The following is a 16,288-nucleotide window of genomic DNA, read 5'->3' as shown; positions in this document are numbered from 1 at the left end:
CCTTTATACTGCCAAATAGTATTCCATTGTATGGATATACCACAGTTTGTTTATACATATGCACCTGTTGATGGATATTTGGGGTGCTTCCAGTTTAGGGGTATTACAAATAAAGCTTCTGTGACTATTCATCTGTAAGTTTTTCTGTGGACAGAGATATGCTTTCTTTTCTCTTGGGTAAGTCAAGGAGTGGAGTGGCTGAATCGTATAGCAGTTTTATACTTAGGTTTTCAGGAAACTCCCAAACCAATTTGCAAAGTGGTTGTTCCATTTCACATCCTAGCGGCAGTATATGAGAGCTTCTGTTGCTCCACAGTCTCACCAGCACTTGGTATGCCAGGCGTTTTAATTTTAGCCACTCTAATAGGTATACAGTGGTATTTAATTGTGGTTTTAATTTGTATTTCCCTAATGACTAATGATGCTAAGTATCTTTTAATGTGTTTATTTGCCATTCCTGTATTTTCTTTGATGATGTGTATTTTCACATCTTTTGCCCATTTATTGGGTTGTTCGTTTTCTTGTTGAGTTCTGTTTTATATATGGATACAAGTCCTTTATCAGATATATGCTTTGTAAATATTTTGTCTCTGTCTATGGTTTGACTTTTCATTTTCCTAGCACTGTCTTTGGACCAGCAGCAGATTTTAATTTTGAAGATCTAATTCATCATTTTTTTCTTTTAGAATTTGTGCTTTTGATGTCATATCTAAAAAAAATCTTTACCTAATCCAGTATTACAAAGATTTTGTCTTATGTTTAGTTTTAGAAGTTTTATTGTTGTAGGTATTAGAGTTAGATCTATGAACAGTTCAAATTAATTTTTGTATATGGCGGAAGATATGGATTGAAGTTTTTTTGTTTGTTTTTGTGCATGGATATACAATTGTGATAGCACCATTGGTTGAAAACTATTCTTTCTTCACTGAATTGTCTCTCCATCTCTGTTGAAAAAAATGTGTTGTCCTATATATCTTTATTAATTTCTGGACTCTCTATTCTGTTACACTAATCTCTTTGTCTATTTGATGCCAGTACCATACTGCCTTGATTACTGTAGCTTTATAATAAATCTTGAAATTAGATAGTGTAAGCCCTTCAACTCTGTTCTTCTTTTTCTAAGTTGTTTTGGCTATCTGTGTTCTTCATATTTCCATTTGGATTTTAGAATCTGCTTGTCAATTTCTACACATACACAAAAGATTGTTAGAATTTTGATTGAGATTGCATTGAGTCTATAGGTCAATTTGGGGTGATAGAGATCTTAACAGTATTGAGTCTTCTGACCTATGAACCAAGTATTTATTTAGGTCTCCATTTATTTAGGTCTTTTAAAAATTCTCAGCAATGACATAGTTTCCACTGTACAGGTATTGTTTCTTTTGTCAGATTCATGCCCAAATGTTTTACGTTTTTGATGCCATCTTAAATGTTATTATCATTCATGGTTAGTATATAGAAATATAGTTGATTTTTGTATGTTGACCTTAGATCCTACAACCTTGCTAAACTCACTTATTAGTTCTAGTAGCCTTTTTGGTAGATTACATTGCAGTTTCTACACAGAAAATTGTGTTATCTGTTTTCTTCCTTCTTAATTTGAATTCTTTTTCTTCTCTTTCTCATTTTATTATATAATAATAAATATCTCAGTGGCTAGAAACTTCATTACAGTGTTGAATAGAAATGTTAAGCATGAACATCCTTGTGAATATTCTTGCTTTGTTCCTGATCATGGGAAGAATGACTTCAGTTTTATTAACCATTAAGTATGATCTTACCTGTACATGACGTTTTAAATTTGAGGGCGTTCCTTTCTACTCCTAGTTGGCTGAGGGTTTTTAGATGTTGGGTTTTGTCAAATGCATTTTCTGCATCTATTGAGATGATTATATTATCTTCCCTTTTAAGCTTCTTATATGGTGATTGATTTTTGGAATGCTAATCTAGCCCTATATTCCTGGGATAAACTTCACTTATTAGTCCTTTAAAATTTGTAGAATATGTAGTGATATCACCTCTCTCATTCCTAATATTGGCAATTCGTGTTCTCTTTCTTTTTTCCTGATTAACCTGCCTAGAGGGTTGTCAGTTTTATTGATCTTCTCAAAGAACCTGATTTTTGTTTTATTGATTTTTCCCTATTGTTTTTCTGCTTTTTATTTCATTGATATTTGCTTTGAACTTTATATATAAAAATATGTTATTTAACCATGTGTACATACATTTATATATGTGTGTGTATATACACATATATAATATATTTAACCATGTAGCATTTTCTGTGCTCTTCATTTTTTGTGTACATCTAGATTTCCATCTGGTATCATTTATCTTTTCCCTGAAGAGCTTCCTTTAACATTTCTTCTAGTGTGGTTCTTGTGGTGATGGATTATTTTAGTTTTTGTATTTCTGAATATGTCTTTATGTTGCCTTTGCATTTGAAAGGTGTTTTCACTGAATATAGAATTTTTGGTTGACACTTTTTTCTTTTAGTACTTTTAAAGATGTTGCTCCACATTTTTGTTTGTTTGTTTGTTTTATATTGTTTATGCTGTCAACCAGAATCTTTATTCCTTTAATCCTCTGTATGTAGCATGTCTTTTTTCCTCTGGCCCACTTTTAAGATTTTTTCTTTCTTTCTTTTTTTAAACAGAAACAGACTCACAGATTTATTTATTTATTTTTAATATATTTATTTATTTATTTATCTTTGGTTGTGTTGGGTCTTTGTTGCTGTGCTCGGGCTTTCTCTAGTTGCAGCGAGCAGGGGCTACCCTTCGTTGTGGTGCGCGGGCTTCTTGTTGTGGTGGCTTCTCTTGTTGCAGAGCATGGGCTCTAGGTGCGCAGGCTTCAGTAGTTGTGACACACGGGCTCAGTTGTTGTGGCTCTTGGGCTGTAGAGCGCAGCCTCAGTAGTTGTGGTGCACAGGCTTAGTTGCTCTGCGGCATGTGGGATCTTCCCGGACCAGGGCTCGAACCCATGTCCTCTGCATTGGCAGGCAGATTCTTAACCACTGTGCTACCAGGGAAGTCTCAGGATTTTTTTTCTTGATCCTTGGTTTTGAGCAATTTGATTGTGGTTTGCTTTGGTGTGGTTTTCTTCATATTTCTTATGTTTAGGGTTTTTTGAGCTTCTCAGATTTGTGGCTTTATAGTTTTCCTCATGTTTGGAAAAATCTCAACCATTCTTCAAATCTTTTTTCTGCCCCCCACCACTCTCCTCCCCTCCACAAACTCGTTATCCTTATATTAGCTCACTTGAAGTTGTCACCCAGCTCATTGGTGCTCATTTATTTATTTTTTTAGATTCATTTTTCTCTGTTTCATTTTTGAGTAGTCTCTATTGCTATATTTTAAATTCAGCAATTTCCTGCAATATTTCCTGTTAATGTCATCCAGTATGTTTTTCATCTCAGACATTGTAGATTTCATCTCTGGGAGTTTGATTAACATTATATCTGTATCTCTATATATGAAACTAACATTTATTCTTGAACACACGGAATACAATTGTTTCAATGCTCTTGTCAATTAATTATATCATGCGTCAATTCTGAGTTAGATCTAACTGGTTGGTTTTTTGTATTATAGATTTTTTTGTTTGTTTCCATTTTTGATAATTTTTGGTTGTGAGATGTTGTGAATTTTATCTTATTGGTTGTTTTTATATTCTGTAAAACTTCTGGACCTGAGTTCTGGGACACAGCTAAATGACTTGGAAACAGTTTTCATCTTTTGAGTCTTTCATTTAAGATTTGCTGGGGAGGACTAGAGCAGGTGTTAAAGCACCTTGTTTCGCACTCCTGAGGCAAGAACTCTCTGAGTTCTCTACTCAGTGCTGAGTCAGTTATGGTTTTCCAATATTTCTGATGGGAATATACTCTTTTCCTCTCTCCATGTGAGTCTTGAATGCTGTTCCCTTTAATCTTCTTGGATGATTCTTTCAGCAGTCTTGGTTAGTTTCCTTACATGCTTGCGTTGATCAGTTCTCTGCTGAATAGTCAAGGGGACCCTCTACAGATCTCCGTGGTTCTCTCTCTGTGCAACTGTGCAGCTCTCTCCACTCCAGTACTCTGCCCTACAAATTCTAACCTCCTTGCTCTCCTCAGACTCTAATCTCTGAGACTTCACCTGGGTTTTTCCTCCTTGCACTGTGGCCTGTAAAATCTCTCAAAGCAGTAAGTTGGTGCAGTTGTAGGGCCCATCTCATTTGTATCCTGCCAGTCAGGGATCAGTGTCTCATTTCCTGATACCCAGTCTTGAAAACTGTTGTTTCTTATACACATGTACACACATATGCACACACATGTGCACAGGCATACTTACATATCATATGGTTTGTTCGTTAATTTCAGGCAGGGGGCTAAATCAGTCCTTCTTACTCCATCTTGCTCAGGAGCTAAGTCTGATAGGATACTTTTTTTTTTTTTAATTGGAGTAAAATTGCTTTACAATGTTGTATTCGTTTCTGCTGTACAGTGAAGTGAATCAGCTATATGTATACCTATATCCCCTCCCTTTTGGACCTCCCTCCCCCTCTCCACCCCATCCCCCCATCTAGGTCATCACAGAGCACCGAGCTGAGCTCCCTGTGCTATACAGCAGTTTCCCACTAGCTATCTGTTTTACACATAGTAGTATATTTATGTCAAACCTGATCTCCCAATTTGTCCCACCCTCCCCTTACTCCCCATGTCCACATGTCCGTTCTCTATGTCTACGTCTGTGTCTCTATTCCTGCCCTACAAATAGGTTCACCGGTACCATTTTTCTAGATTCCACATATATGTGTTAATATATGATATTTGTTTTTCTCTTTTCTGGATTACTTCACTCTGTATGACAGACTCTAGGTCTGTCCACATCTCTACAAATGACCCAGTTTCGTTCCGTTTTATGGCTGAGTAATATTCCATTGTATATATATACCCCATCTTCTTTATCCATTCATCTGTCATTGGACATTTAGGTTGTTTCCATGTCCTGGCTATTGTAAATAGTGCTGCAGTGAACATTGGGGTACATGTGTCTTTTTGAATTATGGTTTTCTCAGGGTATATGCCCAGTAGTGGGATTGCTGGATCATATGGTAGTTCTATTTTTAGTTTTTTAAGGAACCCCCATACTGTTCTCCTTAGTGGCTGTATCAATTTATGTTCCCATCAACAGTGCAAAAGGGTTCCCTTTTCTCCACACCCTCTCTAGCATTTATTGTTTGTAGATTTTTTGTTGATGGCCATTCTGACTGGTGTGAGGTGATACCTCATTGTAGTTTTGACTTGCAGTTATCTAATAATTAGTGATGTTGAGCATCTTTTCATGTGTCTCTTGGCCATCTGTATATCTTCTTTGGTGAAATGTCTATTTAGGTCTTCTGCCCATTTTTAAAATTTTTAATTGTTCGTGTTTTTGATATTGAGCTGCAGGAGCTGTTTGTATATTTTGGAGATTAATCCCTTGTCCATTGTTTCATTTGCAAATATTTTCTCCCATTCTGAGGGTTGTGTTTTCATCTTGTTTATGGTTTCCTTTGCTGTGCAAAAGCTTTTAAGTTTAATTAGGTCCCAATTGTTTATTTCTGTTTGTATTTTCATTACTGTAGGAGGTGGGTCAAAAAAGACCTTACTGTGGTTTATGTCAAAGAGTGTTTTTCCTATGTTTTCCTCTAAGAGTTTTATAGTGTCCGGTCTTACATTTAGGTCTTTAATCCATTTGGAGTTTATTTTTGTGTATGGTATTAGGTAGTGTTCTAATTTCACTCTTTTACATGTAGCTGTCCAGTTTTCCTAGCACCATTTATTGAAGAGGCTGTCTTTTCTCCATTGTATTTTCTTGCCTCCTTTGTCGTAAATTAGGTGACCATATGTGCGTGGGTTTACCTCTGGGCTCTCTGTCCTGTACCATTGATCTATATTTCTGTTTTTGTGCCAATACCGTACTGTCTTGATTACTGTAGCTTTGAAGTATAGTTTGAAGTTGGGGAGCCTGATTCCTCCAGCTCCATTTTTCTTTCTCAAGATTGCTTTGGCTATTCGGGGTCTTTTGTGTTTCCATACAAATAGTAAAATTTTTTTTCTAATTCTGTGAAGAATGCCATTGGTAATTTGATAGGGATTGCATTGAACCTGTAGATTGCTTTGGGTAGTAAAGTCATTTTCACATTACTGATTCTTCCAATCCAAGAACATGGTATATTTCTCCATCTGTTTATATGTCATTTTTGATTTCTTTCATCAGTGTTTTATAGTTTTCTAAGTACAAGTCTTTTGCCTACTTAGGTTTATTCCTAGGTATTTTATTCTTTTTGTTGCAGTGGTAAATGGGATTGTTGCCTTGATTTCTCTTTCTGATTTTTCATCATTAGTGTATAGGAGTGGAAGAGATTTCTGTGCATTAATTTGGTATCCTGCAACCTTACCAAATTCATTGATTAGTTCTAGTAGTTTTCTGATGTCATCTTTAGGATTTTCTATGTATAGTATCATGTCATCTGCAAACAGTGACAGTTTTACTTCTTCTTTCCCAATTTGTGTTCCTTTTATTCCTTTTTCTTCTCTGATTGCCACGGCTAGGACTTCCAAAACTGTTGAATAAGAGTGGCGAGAGTGGACATCCTTGTCTTGTTCCTGCTCTTGGTGGAAACGCTTTCAGTTTTTCACCATTGAATATGATGTTTACTGTGGGTTTGTCATATATGGCCTTTATTATGTTGAGGTAGGTTCCCTCTATGCCCATTTTCTGGAGAGTTTTTATCTAATCATCTCAGTAGATGCAGAAAAAGCTTTTGACAAAATTCAACACCCATTTCTGATAGGATGCTTTTTGAATTGTCAGAACCTGTTAGATGAATGTTTTTCAAAGGCATCCAGTGTGGTGCAATGGAAACAGTGATATAAAGCTGTGAGAGCCTCATCCTTTCTACCAGTGACCATCTGTGTAAGTTTTTTCAAGGGATAGACTCATGGAGTCTCCTGGTTGGATGGGACTCTACAGGTTATGTGGCTGATCCTCCAGCTGATGCATAAAACCCTTTCTGTACAGTCTCTCCTATACTCTCCCATATTGGGCAACTTGCCTTTTTAAAGGACACATTTCCTATTTAGATATTTCTCATGGTTAGAAACTTCTTAACTTACATGAGCTAAAATATTTCTCCCACTGACCTCCATCTAGATTTGTCTAGTGAAGGCATGTGAAATTACTCTAATCCCTTTTCCACGCAACAGCCCCCCTTACATTTGAGGGCCAAGTGCCTGCTTTCTTCCCAGGGCATCTCTCCAGGATAAATATCTTGATCTCTCTGAACCTCAATTGTCTTATCTCTAGAATGTAGTTACAAAAAGGATTCCTGCATCTGTGAGTGCCTTCGTGAGTGAGACACCATGCTAGATGCTAAGGATACAGAAGAGAATATACTGTCTCTGCCTCCCAGAAACTCACCAGGGAAGAGAAGTCAAATGATGCAGCAGAGAGATAAAAAGCCCTCTTAATAGAAGTGTGCAAAGGGTGCTGGACCCTTCACAAGATTTTAGAGAAGATCAAATTAATTAAGATATTGGAAGTGTAGTGTATACACTATAAAAGACTGTAAGTTTGTTTGGTATTACTATTAGCGGTAGTCAGAGATGTACCAATAGCTGATCTGTCCCCATTATTTTTTCTGAAGCCTGTTATGCCTCTGACCTTTTCAGTTTGAAGCTTCTGTTTGAAACCTCTGAGTTCCACATAATTAATGAATTTGGATATGTGATGGTGCCCACAGGGGGCTAGAAACATGCCAATAAATTTATCTTTCCTCCTGCTCTTGCAGGTTGTTTGGGTTCAGGGCTTGTAAAAGACAATTATACTCAGTGAATTTTTAAGTGAATTCAGATCTTATAAGCTAGGGACACTGTAAATCTCTACTGATGCTTTACTGTTTAAAACTCCAGATGGTGATGGTAATACTTCAGCTTTTCTCCATATGGAGAAACAGAAGACAGCTTTCAGAAGAAAGCAGTGGCAAAATTCAGATATCATCATTTTGTAGCACTAGGTCACTCTCTGTCTCCCTCACAGGGTGTTTGAGCTTCTCATCGTGATTTTTCAAGCATCTCTTTACTTTGCCAAGCATATCATAAATGGAAGTAAGAGGAAGAACTATATATTGATGTGACACGATGCTGAGGTTAGGGTTTGCCACAATATGGCAGCATTTCTTACACTTGGGAAACTTAAAAATACAGATTCCCAGACCCTACCTCCAAATACTCAGATTTAGCTATCTGGTGGGTGTTGGGAGAGGGGAAGAGCTGCTGCATGGTACTTGAAATTAGTTTCTGGATAATTTTAGTACAGGTGGGCGCTGCATTGGGAAACACTGGGGGTGGAGTGCGCTTGTGATATGAGGGCAGTAAATCTTGTCCTGCCTCTGACTTTGTATTTGTTCTTGCCTCCACTAACTTCTGAGGGTCTCCTTTTTATCAGGAGTTTATGTCTTGAGGAGTCAACAGGATGAGTCAGATAGTTCCATTCTCAAAGAATCTTCAGTATAGCCTTAAGATGTCTGTAGATCCTGGTTTAGTAGCTACATGACTTGGAGTGGGTAACTTTTAAGCTTAGTGATATAACTTGGATAATACAATCTACCTATTCTTCAGGATTGTTAGGAAAACTGATTAAAGGTTCTGTGGCTGTTATCTTCCCTAAGCTGGACAAGAACTGATTGAGTATAGTTGATATCCATTATTCAAGAGAAAACGTTTTCTCCATGCCATCATAAGCATTCATTTCCTTATGGAAGTACTTTTGTTTTGTTTCGTTTTATAGTTGTAATTTAACTATTTGGCTTTTGAGTGTGCTGTAAAATGTTGGGTTACAAAAGTTCCTTCTGTTACCAAATGGCTCATCAGGATTTAGACTCCTCTGGGCCACTTCCCTTCAGGGTCTGATAGGGCTGCTACCACCACCACTTACTGTCTTTGTAAATTAGCCGTTTTCTTCTGTCAGTAATTTCTGTTCAAATCTGATTATAACAACTAGGCTTCCAGTAGGAAGTGGTAGGTGTAGGTGTATCCAGGGCACTCCAAATATAATTACTGAGTTTTTTGAGCTAGCTCATTATCTCAGCTTCATGGTGCCCCATACCCCTTTCTTTCACAGATGTCTTTATCTAAATCACCAGTACCTGATTAGTAAATTTGCTTCAACTGTAAAAGATAAACAGTACTCTACAGTAAAAGCGCATTTAAAATACACAGAAAGCAGCAAAAAAAAAAAAAAAACCCAATGCAACGTTTTCTGAGAGACGAAGCACGCTTACTGCTGTGGTATAAATAAATGGTCTTTGTGGATTTCATTTGCATTATTTCTGTACCAGAGTTTTCATAATGTACCCTCAAAATCTCACCTTATATATTTCTTACTTCTTTTTTTTTTTAACATAAAGAAAACTACCAACAATGATATATTTTTGAAAAGTAAAACATCATCTGCTTTTTGTACATGCTTATAAGCCTTGCGAGAGCAAGGCCTCAAAAAATTGGGGAAAGACTCAGAATTGTTCCTCTCCAGGGAAATCTTTAGTAAAAGGTGAAAGATTTATATGATCTGAAGAGAAACCAGAGTATATTTCTTACTTTTTTGTAGCATCAATAATCAGTGTTCGAGGAGTCTTCTAGCGTTTCTCCTGACTGCCCACCCTTTTTTTTACAAACATTGAAATCTTAAATTTTTAATTAAAAAATATGAATGAGTAAATTCTCTGGTTGTGTGGTGTAATTAATCTCACCTAACTTTTGCCTTTATTATCACCCACATGGTACATGCTTATAAGCAGTTAATAATTTAGTCACATCTTTCTGAATATTAACAAATGAGTCTATATGAATTTCATACATCAACTTAAATACAAAATGTGTTGATGACAGGTTTGGTTGAGAAATGTATCTCAACAATCTGTGAGATGAAAGAGTTGTTAACTTCTCATAAACTTTCAAATCATGTAGATGAGAGATTTTTTAAAAATTGACTGTAATGAAAAGGTAAGTTTTAGGTAATACCTTTTAACACCTGAGATCAGTATTCTCTTCATATTTTCTCTCAGCACTACCTTCCTGAGGTAATTCTGCGTTCTTCCTCTCTTTGCCAGAGGATTTCTGTGACCTACGAAGACCCTTTCCAAATGTATTTTCTGGGACTTTCTCTCTCCCACAGTCAAAACTTGTATGTCTTTTCCTGATTTTTCTTTAAGCGCTCTGGCCTCCATTGTTTTTGATGAGAAGTCAGCTGTTAATTTTATGTTCCACAGTGGAACAAGTTGTTTTCCTCTGGTTGATTTCAACAATTTATCTTTGGCTTTTAACATTTTGATGAGTTTGGGTGTGGTTCTCTTTGAATTCATCCTACTTGGAGTTCATGGAGCTTCTTAGAAATATAGATTAGTATGTTTTTTAAAAATCAAATTTGGAATATTCTCAGCCATTATTTCTTTGAATATATTTCTGTTCCGTTCTCTCTCCTTTCCTTCTGATAATTTCAGTGTGCGTATGTTCTACAGTTAATGGTGTCCCACCTTTCTGAAGCTCTTTTTATTTTCTTTCTTCTTTTTTCTTTCTTTTCTTTGGATTATATAGTCTCTATTCATCTGTTAATAAGTTTCCAGTTCAAATCTGAGGAACCACTCTACTGAATTCTTCATTTCAGTTACTGTACTTTTTAACTCTAGAATTTCCATGTGGTACTTTGTTGCATTTTCTATCTTTTTGTTGATATTCTCTGTTTGATAAGACATTGTCATCATACCTTCCTTCACTTCTGTAAGCATGGCTTCCTTTTGTTCTCTGAATATACTTAAAACGGCCGCTTTCAAGTCTTGTTAAATATAACTTCTGGCACCTGTAAGTTTCTAGTGCCTGTTTTTTTTCCTGTGTATGGGTCATACTTTTCTGGGTTCTGTTTTTTCTGTTTTTTGGGTGTTTCATAATTTTTTTGTTGAAAGCTGTACATTTTAGGTAAAATATTGTAGCACCTCTGAATACTGACACTCCTTACCCCTTCCTTTTTGGAGGAAGTTTGTTGAAGTTGTTGTTAGGTCATTTATTTATCTGTTTAGTGACTTGGCTGGACTAATTCTGTAAAGTCTATTTTCCCCACATTACATCCTCTATGACTTTCTTGCTTAGATTTTTTTTTCTTGTTTTTATTTTTGGCCTGAATTCTTAAGGGTTTTCTGTGGGTCTTTATAAACCATTTATTGATCACAGTTTGTGCTTAAGCCACCCTAGCTACTTAGATGTGTGTGTGTGGTTTGTAGACTGCTTTCACACTTCAGGGAGTTTACAGTTTCCACCCACTTTTAGCCAGGGTCCAGTAGTTCAGAGGTCTTCTCTCCAGTCTCTCCAGGGAGGGTGCAGCACTAGCTAGGCACAAAGTCTTCCAGACCATGAGGGATGAATATGACTTTATTTTTAAGCCCAACTTCCTGACTTCCTTCTAGGTTAGAGTGGCTTATTGTTTAGCCAGTGTTTTGGTCAAAGGTTGTGCTTAAGCCTTTTAAGTCAGTAAGGCTTCCACATTTTGCTGATGGATCTATGTATGACTTGGGGAATTTTCATGTCTGCCCCAAGTCCCACTCTGGTTACTCCTGAGTGGGTACAGCCTAGGATATGTTCTCAATCGTTAGGACCCTCAGGGATGAGTGTGATCCCAGGAACACTCTTCTTGGATGTCTCTTAGGCTTTGTTAAATTTATGGCCGGTCCATCATTTTATAATACGTATGATACATCATGAAGCTACTAGGCGCATGTAATTATTTTCTTGCAACCGGAATCTCCATTGTTTTTGACAGTGTCCTTAGGCATGAACTTCTCCCTGCTATGTCCCAAATAAAACCAGTCGATTCAGGCAGCATCATAGAGCTCTCTGTCATTAGGGCTTGCCTCTTCTCCTGGGCAGAACCTCTGTGCCATTACATCAGATCTTTGGATGGGAACAGTAGCCCACTTCTCCCTGAGTGACAGCCCCTCTCTACAAGCAGGCACTGCGTGGTTTTTTAGCTTGCTTCTCTCAGTGTGGAATCTTTGCCTGACGAGTGAGCTTGGATTGCTCACTTGGTGATTGGAGCCCTAGTGTTCTCAGCCTGTTGCTCCTGGGGCCAAGCCCTGCCCTGCAAGTAGAAAAGGAGTGGGGGAAGGGGATGTAGTCCTCTCAGCAGCACCTGCCCAGATTTGTGCTTCTGCATTGCAGGGTTGGGAGTGGAGGGATGGGAGACACTGGCAGCCTAGCCTGCCTCTCTCAGATGAAACCGTAGCCCTAGACTAGGAGCTGGGGAGAGATAGAACCCCGTTCTTGGCTGTACCTACCCAGAGTAGAGCTTCCATCACCCCCCTCTTTATCTGATTTTTTCAAGGCTTTGCTCTAGGCTAAGTGACATTTAGCTCATCTGGCGATTAATCCCTTGTAGTTGAATGTGCTTCTTAGGTTGTGGTTTCTTATATCTTTATGTCTCTGTTGCTAGTACCATTAGTGTCATAGGAAGTACTCAGTAAATGTCCCTGGATGAATGAGTGGATGAATACCATATTTTTCAAGTGATGTGTTTATTTTTACTCAGAGCAGATGATGTATACAATGGGGCTTTTGGGTACTTGGGAGCTCTGCTGGGTGTGGAAGTAGGTCTACACTCTGCCGACCTAGGCCAGTCATAGCCAGCCAGAACTTTCAAAATAAAAGGAGGATAAAGCAGTACCACATGGCACATGAGTAAGAAAAGACAACCCAATAGCAGAGCAAACATCAGTAGCAACCACAACAACAAAAAAATAGGCACATGATATGCACAGGCAGCCCATAGAATAGGTATCCCAGAAGATCAGTTAGTGTGAAAGGATGTTCACCTTCTCTAGTAATCAGGAATATGGAAGTTGAAAGCAATATTGTAATATACATTCATAACCATCAGATCTGCAAAAATTAAGAAGTCTGACAAAACTAAATATTGAGGAACATGTGGAGAAACGGGAATTTTGGTACACTGAAGGGGGGGCTATAAATTGGTACAACTGCTTGGGAGAGTAATGTGGCAGTAATGAAATAAACTGAAGATTCATGTATCATGCGTACCTTATGACACAGTAATTTCACTTCAGGGCACATATCCTAGAGAAAACTCCTACTCATGCAGCAGGAGACACTCACAGAGGGATGCTTATTGCTGTACTGTTTGTAATAGTGAAAAGCATAAAACGACCCAAGTATACATCACTAAAAAAATAAATTTTTATGTAGTCTTACAGTGGAACACTGTACAGCAGTTCAAATGAATGGTCTGCCTCTACCTATAGCGACATCTGTAAGTTTGATGTGTGACAAGTTATGGAAGGATGGGTGCAGTATGGTACCATTTATATATGCTAAAAACAGAAAATAAATCTTTACACTGTTTACGGATTTTGTAGCACAGGTTTCAGCATACTGTGATCTGTGGGCCAAATCTGACCCATGGCCTATGGTAGAACAACTCACTAGCTAAGAATGATGTTTATATTTTCAAATTATTGTAAAAACAAACAAAAAACAAGCAAACTCTGGCTTTTCTTCATAGCAGGTCAGATAGACACTCCAAGGGAAGCTTTGAGCTCTGAAAGAAAGTTTACTGTATAAAAGGGAGAGTGTGCTTTAATTAAAAAAAAAAGTATGAGGCATAGAATGAATCTGATTGTTTTATCAGCCTGCTATAACAAAATACCATAGACTGAGTAATTTATAAACAACAGAAATTTATTTATCATAGTTCTGGAGGCTGGCAGTCTAAGATTTGGTGTCTGTTGAGGATCCTTTTCCTAGTTCATAGATTATCATCTTCTCACTGTGTCCCCACATGGCAGAAGGTGCTGTCTGGGGTCTCTTTTATAAGGGCACTAATCTTATTCATGAGGACTCCACCCTTTTGATCTAATCACCTACCAAGGGCCCCACCTCCTAATACCATCACATTGGAGGTTAAAATTTCAACATATGAATTTTGGGAGGATGAAAACACTGTCTATAGCACTGACCCTCAAGCCCTAACCTAGTTCTACTTGCCACTTTACTAAAAAGTTTGCTGCTCCCTGGTAAACATATACTCTGTGTGTCTGGAGACATATTTCCTCAGCCTAGCCTGGTGGATAGTTCCAGCATCCTTCCTCCAGCCTTTCTGCCCCAGGAGTTTCTTCTATGTCTTAGAATTTTAGCTTTTTCTGGGTATTGCCTAACCTATCTGGAGGCAGCCTTCAACCAGTGGAAACATGAATCAGATGATTGCCCCAGCTTCATCCAAGGAAACAGTACTGAGATGTGTTCCACATGGTTCCTCGCAGGGACCACTGCAAGAGCAAGCCACATTACCCAATTCTGGAGTGTGGTAACCAGCTCCAGAACACACTCTTCTGGGCCTTGCCTTTCTCTGCCCCACTCTTCCTGCTCCCTCATTCTGCTTGCTGGGACCGCCATCCAAATAAACTGCTGCCACTTCATGCATGACCCAGACTCTGTTTGGGGAAGCTCCAAACTAAGACAGACACATAGGCAGTAAAAGAACAAAACTGCCGTTGGAAAGGAGAGTGGTGCTGTGGGGGTGGTGGAAGCAGAGGGGGGCATGGGGAGCAGGATAGGAGCTTTAATTATATTTTTACAGTTTACTTATTTATAAGTATCCATAACAAATAGGGCAGAAGGTGAGCTTTTTAAAAGCTGAGTTGTGTACAGATGGGCATTTACATTTTAGAGTTTGAAATCATGTGCCAGATTTCTATGTGAAAATAGTCTTCCTCTTTTAATTTTTCTTCGGGAACCTGTTTCTTATGGTGCTTAAAATCCAACTTCTGCCTTGACATGTTGATCATACCTTTTTGAGTGAAAGTAATTCATTATGAGAATACAAGAAAGGCACCCATATTTAAATAGTAGAGAATATGCACCAGAGTAATTAAATTGAAAGAGACTTCCCCTTCATTTTTTAAAAACATACTTCACAGGATAACTTTCTCCTCTAGTAGTAGTGATATCGAAAACCTTCTGCTGTGTTCAAGATATGCTCCTGAGCTCTAAATGACAGGTTGAGCATGCTCTAAGTTAGGAAATATTATGTAAGAGTAGAGGTAATTCACTCCAGAGAAACACAGTTTACAGGAAACTATAAAATAACTCATTGGGAACATTTCTTTTAGGTTCCAGAAAATTAAGTCCCACTGTGGGTTTTCATGCAGAGTGTAGAAAAGGGAAACAAACCAAAACAAAAGGACAACAGCAACAACAAGATTGTGTTCTCTAAGCCTCCTTAGAGAGCAGGATGTTTTTATTAGCATATTTGGGACTTGATGCAGGCAAGACTTCTTTCAGAAAGAAGCCATATGTTCTCTTGTGCATGCCAGACTTGTGACAATCACGATTCTGTGGTCTTGCAAATGAAAGCAAAATGTTGTGTAGCCCTCCCAGCAGGGATGAAACCTTTTCCTAAAGCAGCATCCTTTTGTGATGCCAAGCTCTCATTTGACTGAGTTGCTTTGCACTAAGTATATCTAGCATGAGGTTTTAAAATTATAAATCCTCTCCTTTTACCCTCATTGCTCTTAGGATGAAGGCCTTCATTTGGCCCAAAATGGCCTGCAGTGTCTGACTCCTGCCAGCATCTCCAATGTCATCTTGGGTGCCTTTTCCTTCCCTCTCTAATCTTCATTCATGCTGGGCTCTTGGAGGAGCCATGCTTACCCATTATACCCCAGGACCTTTGCACATCCTCCTCCTTGTCTCTTCCTTGCCTGACATATAAAAAGCATTCAGTAAATACTTTCCAAATGAATGATAGAGGTTAGAAAGTAGCCAGAATCTAACATGGTGGTGGTGGTGGAGATGTTGTGGTAGGCAACAAGCATATAAAAAAGGCACCACTTCTGTCTAATCACTAGTGTTTTAAATGGGTATGGAATAGGCCAACTCTTCCTTTTACTCTCCTTTCTTATTTACATTGTATTCTTACCAACAGTCATGCCAGCATGTTATATTAATAATAATTTTTAAAAACGGTTTAAGGTACTACTGTTGGAGAATGTGTCCAGAGCTGCTGCTGATTATCCTGTATCCATATGCACTTTTTGCCATCAGACTTTGCCACCAGTAGAGGGGTATTTTGAGGGAAGGAAGAAAAGATAAGTACAATGATTGTTCAGGGGAGTGATACCAAATAGAACTGAAATAGGAAAAAAATAAGCAGACCAAATTAGTGCATAGGTTGGTGTACTGATCCACTGCCTGCTCATCTGCTCA

The 16,288-nt window shown here is 38.0% G+C and overlaps 1 protein-coding gene and 1 non-coding gene across 2 annotated transcripts in view; one reads left to right on the top strand and one right to left on the bottom strand.

Moving 5' to 3' along the window:
* The window catches only part of SH3GL2 (SH3 domain containing GRB2 like 2, endophilin A1), a 198,099-nt gene that overhangs the window by 113,785 nt on the left and 68,026 nt on the right, over positions 1-16,288 (top strand). The gene's annotated exons all lie outside the window — the stretch shown is intronic.
* LOC132368301 (U5 spliceosomal RNA) lies at positions 9,495-9,610 on the bottom strand. Its single transcript, XR_009504038.1, has one exon. It is a non-coding gene; the product is annotated as a U5 spliceosomal RNA (small nuclear RNA).

This window comes from Balaenoptera ricei, chromosome 6 (assembly GCF_028023285.1).
Source record: "Balaenoptera ricei isolate mBalRic1 chromosome 6, mBalRic1.hap2, whole genome shotgun sequence".
In the NCBI taxonomy this organism is placed as follows: domain Eukaryota; kingdom Metazoa; phylum Chordata; class Mammalia; order Artiodactyla; family Balaenopteridae; genus Balaenoptera; species Balaenoptera ricei.
The sequence above is the reverse complement of the archived record's forward strand: the minus strand, read 5'-3'. Positions and strand labels throughout refer to the sequence as shown.